General features: G+C 36.4%; 1 non-coding gene across 1 annotated transcript; it reads left to right on the forward strand.

Annotated features, from left to right (window-relative positions):
* The first annotated feature begins 310 nt into the window (after nucleotides 1-310).
* On the forward strand, nucleotides 311-417 carry LOC141669452 (small nucleolar RNA R71). The gene has a single exon (XR_012553737.1). It is a non-coding gene; the product is annotated as a small nucleolar RNA R71 (small nucleolar RNA).
* The last annotated feature ends 6,417 nt before the right edge of the window (nucleotides 418-6,834 follow it).

The following is a 6,834-nucleotide window of genomic DNA, read 5'->3' on the forward strand; positions in this document are numbered from 1 at the left end:
TGCACAAAGCTCACAAACCATAGCTATTTGATTAACTCCATACGTAGCCAAAGAATCAACCTTTATTGATAGCGCTTGGAGCTGGGCTGCAATAGCGGTGGCTGCATCAACTTCCAGAATACCTGCTACCTTGCCTGACGGCATCCTCTGAGTTGGGTTTTGATGCTCATTTGCAGCCATCGTCTCGATAAGATTATACGCCTCAGTATAGCTTTTAGCCCATAAGGCGCCTCCAGCTGCTGCATCGAGCATGGGCCGAGATTGGGCCCCCAAACCATTATAAAAACCAGTGATTACCATCCAATCCGGCATTCCATGATGTGGACATTTTCTCAACATTTCCTTGTAGCGTTCCCAAGCCTCGCACATAGATTCTGTAGGTTGCTGCGCAAACTGAGTAAGAGCACTCCTCATAGCAGCAGTCTTTGCCATTGGATAAAACTTCACCAGAAACTTTTGCGCAAGATCTTGCCACGTAGTGATGGACCCAACTGGTTCAGAATGTAACCAGTCTTTAGCCTTATCCCTCAGTGAGAATGGAAAAAGCCTCAACTTGATAGCCTCATCAGTCACGCCATTATACTTAAAAGTGCTGCAGATCTCGACAAAATTCCTTATGTACATGTTGGGGTCTTCAGTTGCCGCTCCTCCAAAAGAAACAGAATTCTGCACCATCTGAATAGTGCCCGGCTTGATTTCAAAGGTGTTAGCTTGAATAGCCGGATGAAGGATGCTTGACTGAATGTCATCAATTTTAGGCCGAGAAAAATCCATAAGAGTTGGATCAGCTTAAACAATACGATCTCCCATGTTTACTGGTTCTTTCTGCTCAGTTCCTGAATCCGAATCCTCAAAATCTAACTTCTCCGGAGTATCAAGAACTTCGTCTTTCTCCTCAGCTGTATCTAAGGTCCTCTTGCGAGCACGAGAACGAGTTTGCATAAACACTTGCTAAAGTACCTGAAACACAACCGAAAAGAGTAATTAACTACTACGTCCTAATCACTGAGTCCTAATGACCAATGATGGTAAGTACATAAACTAAACAAATACGCCGAGTCCCCGGCAGCGGCGCCAAAAACTTGTTAGGGCGAAAACATGCACTAATATTCACGCAAGTATACGCGTTCGCAAGTAATATAGAATACTTTTTAGTTCGTTCCCTCAGAGACTCAGACTAAGTTATTGTCTAATTAAACTCACTCACCAATGTATGATTACTTCTCAATGTTAAGATAATAACACTTAAAATTATTGATTAAATATTAACTATAATTAACTACTTAACTAACACTTCAATTTATCAATAATAAAATACTCATGAGATCACAACTTCATTATTACTTCCTTCTATAGCCATTGTTATTACCTTTAGCATGTGACAGTGATGATATTAATCGAATAACACGAAACTGATAAAAGCCAACTTTCATTGTACTAATACCATTCTACCAAGCATCCACAATTAAGATAGAAGTTGAATAGTCATCAATTATGTTGAGTTCCTATATGTCTACAGAAATTGACAACACAACGATTTAAGCACAAGTTATTCCTTTTGATTACATAGGGCAAATAAAACTGTTAGAATTACCCACTAATCATGCACAACGTACATGAACCTATGCTAGCATGGCAAGTTCCAAATCTCAAGATCCACCGTCGCTTCACAAGAGATTAACACCCTATCTTATATGTTCGCGACGCACATAAGACGAATACGCACAATCAATACTAGATATCATGCAATCATCACACACTAAAGTATTAAACAATTAACTAAAGAATTCCATAATAAATCCGTTGCAACCCCATGATCACGATTAGCCCATAATAGAACTTATCGCCATCATGGGTTCATATGAAATCATGATAAACAACACAAGAAAATAATAACTAAACTAATTATATTAAAACAGAGTACGTCACAAGAGTAAATAAGTCAAAGCAAGAAAACTAGCATCCAACGTTACAACGAAACAAGAATCACAAGAATATATGCATCCTCTTCGCTGCAGTGTGCTAAATCGGTCTTCTTCCTTATCTCCTTCGCTTCTTGCAAAACACAATCTAAAACATAATCTCCTTCTTATTCTCTATGAAAACGTCTCAAATCTACTTATATAATAGTCCCATAAAACTCAGATTACATAGAAGTTGGAAGCCAAACAGAAGTAGAAGTCTAAAATAATTCAGCTTTTTCCCCGACCCTGCACGGCCGCTCAGCATTTCTGCGCGGGCGCGCAAGGCTGCTGCGCGGCCGCTCAGCATTGTTGCGCGGGCGCGCAGGACCCTACTGGAAAATTCCATGTTTGCTCCGTTTCTTCGCCGTAAACTGCCCGTTCTTTTCCTCTCTCAATGGTGAACACATGCCAAGGCTTATTCTTGATTATTCCTCCTCCGAAATGCAACTAATACCCTGAAATGCATAAACACTAGAAAAACGCATCAAATACACAAAATACTTGATTTCAAGACACCAATTTAAGCCATTTTAAGACGTTCTAAGTGGTATAAAATGCCACTTATCAATTATATTATGTTACAATCATAATCATATTATAAAGAGATTCTTCCTTTTAAATTAAATATTTCAAATCAATAATCGATAATCAAATGATTCCCAGATCGGGGGGAGCATTGTCAAGAGGCGTCACTTAATACCCCTTTCTTACAGATAGAAATCTGCTTTTGACAGAATCATCCTTTCTCTCAATATTGAAAATTCATATTTAATTACGTGTTTCATAAACACAAGAATCTCATAATTGTATTCATAATATTATTGTTAAGGCAAGAAACGATTCCTATTCTAGATTTTCTAGAGCACGCCTTATATTGATTTAAGTTCACCTAAATCTATCATCGCATGGTAAACATATGCATATATCTCATATATAAATTAAATAAACAAGTAAATGTAAAGTACAATAAAGTAAATATGTTTGGTTATGGCCCCATCCTATGTGATCTTTATCAAGCTCATGATAAAGATCAAGGTCAATCTAATATGGTGATGGAAATAAATACAACTACTAATTACATAATTCTTCATCTTTGTTTAGACTTCTTGTATGCCTCGTCTTCTTCTTTGTATCACCTCCATTGGATAGCCTTCTTGAGTCTTCAATTACATTACATGATTGAAAGTAAAAATAATCTAATAAACTTACAAGAATAACTCGAGTTACATTCGAGATTTATGATTACAAAGATTGACGACATGCAAGTCGTATTTAAAACCAAAATCAAAACCATTACACTAAGGTCGAAAGGCCATAACCATCCACCATGCTCATACAACATATAAAAGCATGTTAAAACATATAATCTGATCTTAACATATCATATTATCCATGATCTAATCATAAAAAAAATATGACAAAAATCAGAAAAATCAGAATCAAATCAGAAAAACAAGAATCACTGTTTACGGACAGTAAACGACGTCAAACGCCTTACAGACGAGTCGTTGATAGCTTTTTCTATCAGTTTTGTTCAGACGCTCGTTTACCTATGTAACAGGGTATTCGTTTGCGAAAATCGGACACTAGACCCAGATTTCAGCAAATCTGCAGCAGCCAATTCAGAATCCGTATCTAATATGATTCTCATAATTAGAACAAACATAAATCATGTATATATCAGTATATATACAGATTACATAATCATCTTATGATTATACAACTCACATGAATATCATATATTCAAAACCATACATATATAAGCATATTATTTCAACATCAAATCATGGCGAATCACGTACATGCTCATATATCGAAAACAGTTAAACAAATAAACGAATTAAAAACTTTTCACAAGTAGCTCTGATACCATAGAAGGGTTTTTAGAACATAAACGCAACGAAAATGAAAATTTAAATCTTAAAAAAAAATGAAACCCTCCGCAGGATCCATGCGAAAAATAATATTTAATTCGTAGTTCAGTATGTTTACCTTAAGAAGTTTTACATTAATGGAAAGATGGAGGTCTTTAATAGCGATCCAAGAACGATGAGCGGAGATCCCTAGCAGCTGCTCCTCAAGTGTGAAGACTCCACCGGTATCCACCAAGAGATCAATGTAATGGAGGAGGAAGATGTTGAGAGAATTAGTTGCCTCCCTCTATTTCTACTTTAGAATTAGGGTTTTTATTTGGGTTAAGGCAAATAGGGTTTATAATAGTATATTTATAGGCAAAATTTTCAGCTGAAAATTTTCCATAAAATACTATTATTATTAACCCTTTAATTGATTATTCTTATTAACCAATTAACTAATAATTAAAACACCTTTTAATCATTAATCCTTTTTCTAAACACTTTAGAAAAATAATTCTCTCACTTGATTTAATTTCCAAAATTAAATTCTTAATTAATAATATTAAGTACTTTTCTTAATTAATTTATAATTAATTAAATCTCATTTAATCAATTATGAAATTTTCTAATTAATTATTTATTTCATAAATAAATAATTATCAGCCATTATTAATTAATTCCTCCACCATTAAATCATTCTCTTTTATGGTGTGACCCTGTAGGTTCAATATTAAGCCGGTAGTAGAAATAAATAATAATAAAACTATTTTATCATTATTTATATAAATTCTCTAATTCTTTAAATATGATTAATTAATTAATCATATTTATTCTACATCGTGAGGGATATTTCTCAGCATATCGGGACTATCCGGATAATACGAATTCACTGCTTAGAATACCAAGAACCTATTCAGTGAATAGTTACCGTACAATCAATTACTTCTACCCTGCAATGTCACAATTAAATACAAGGCATGGAACTTGTGTCAAGCCTATCTTATTTAATCATATGCTTTCCCTTTCACTATGCTTAGTTCTAATTAATGTAAATTAGAAACTCCTTTCTAATTTCATTCACTCTGGCCAGAGATTCCTGAACTAGCATAAGTAGATCAGCATTGAACATTCTCTTCCTTCACTGGAAGGGGTAGATCCTTTATTGATCATACACTATCTTCGTGTACAAATGCCTACACCCAGTAGAGCCCTTATTATTGTCCCTAGAGACTAAGAACTAAACCAAAGTATAGTTCAGTGTACACAAGATGACTATGATGACCTCAAGTCTAAGGATACTTGTACAACTATCACTATGTGAACATCTGCTGACACGTGAGTGAACTCCATCAGTTGTTCAGCTGTGTGAGTCATGTTTAGTGAACTTATTCTATAATAAGCACCTACATACTAGCTATAGTGCCACCACACAAATGTCTATGAGAACAGACATCCTTCATAATGAAGTAAGCATAGTATGTAGCGATCTTTGCGGATTACTAATTACCAGTTAGTAATCCTACGATCAGGAAATATTTAAGTTCAGAGTTATCATGTTTTAGGTCTCATTATTATGATCTCATCATAATTCATAAAAAGCTTTACTCTAAACTATGGTATATCTTATTTAAACACTTAAATAGATAAAGCCCGCAATAAAACCAAAACAAGTCTTTTATTAATATCAATGAAATCAAAACAGATTACATAAAAGTATTCCTAAATCATCATACATGATTGGACTTAGGACACATCTCTTTCACATCAATATTCTCTTGTAAAAACTTCACCAACTTTCCTCTAAAGGGCTCCTCTAGTGATGCTCCAATGAAAGTTACTTTCTCAGGATCCTCGGGAGCAAAAGGAATCGGAACCAAATCTTCTGTTGGCTTCCCTCTTTTCTCATCATTTTCACGAATATCCAGGTCTTCAATAGGGAGAACCTGCCCCCCAACTCCATCTTCCCTAAGAGAGGCCACATAACAACTCCTTGCCATCTTTTGATCTCCTCTCTTTTCTCCAATCCCATTCCGGGTGGGAAACTTCATCACTGAATGGTAAGAAGAAGGGACTGCCTTAAAAGTATGTATTCTCATTCTTCCCATGATTACATTGTAAGTTGATCCAGCCTTTACCACTACGAAGTCTAATATCTGTGTTGCTTGTCTTGGTTCCTGACCTATGGTCATTGGCAATTTAATTATCCCTTCCACGGGACATTCCACTCCAGCAAATCCATAAATCGGCATATCAGTTGGGGTTAATTGAGAATCATTATAACCCATCCTTATGAAGGTATCATGAAGCAAAATGTCCACCGATGCACCATTGTCTACAAGGACCCTCTTCACTGGGCTATTCCCTATTATTGGTGTTATGACCAGAGGATCGTCACGTGGAAAGTTATCACCTTCCAAATCAGAATCATCGAACATCATGGTGAGTCCTGTCCTAGCCCTCTTTGGGGCTTCCCCGACAATATGCATAACTTCTCTAGTATAGGCTTTCCTCGAGTTTCTGGATGAGCCCGCAGCAGTTGGTCTTCCAAAAATCCTATTAAACACCGGCCCTCGGGGCCGTGGTCCTCCAAAGATTGCATTTATCACCGGTCCCCTGGGTTGGGGATTTCACCCCTGATCGTCTTGATCCCTCCTGCGATCATCGAAATTCTTTCTTCCATTGTTATTCCTATCTCCTCCATCTCCAGTATACTTGCTCAGCCTTCCTTTTCGAATGAGGAACTCTATTTCATCCTTCAATTGTCTACACTCATCGGTGTCATGACCAACATCCTTATGAAATCTGCAATATTTGCTCTTATCTAGCTTGGTAGGATCAGCCTTCAAGGGCTTAGGCCAACGAACATCTCTATCTTTCTCGATTTCCATCAAGATCTGGCTTCTAGGAGCGTTCAACTTAGCATATTCAGTGAACTTTTGTCCAGGTCCTCTCTTCTTCGGGGTTGAATCAGTGTGTTGCTCAGTTCTAGGATACTTGTCCTTAACAATATATTC

Source organism: Apium graveolens, chromosome 6 (genome assembly GCF_009905375.1).
Source record: "Apium graveolens cultivar Ventura chromosome 6, ASM990537v1, whole genome shotgun sequence".
In the NCBI taxonomy this organism is placed as follows: domain Eukaryota; kingdom Viridiplantae; phylum Streptophyta; class Magnoliopsida; order Apiales; family Apiaceae; genus Apium; species Apium graveolens.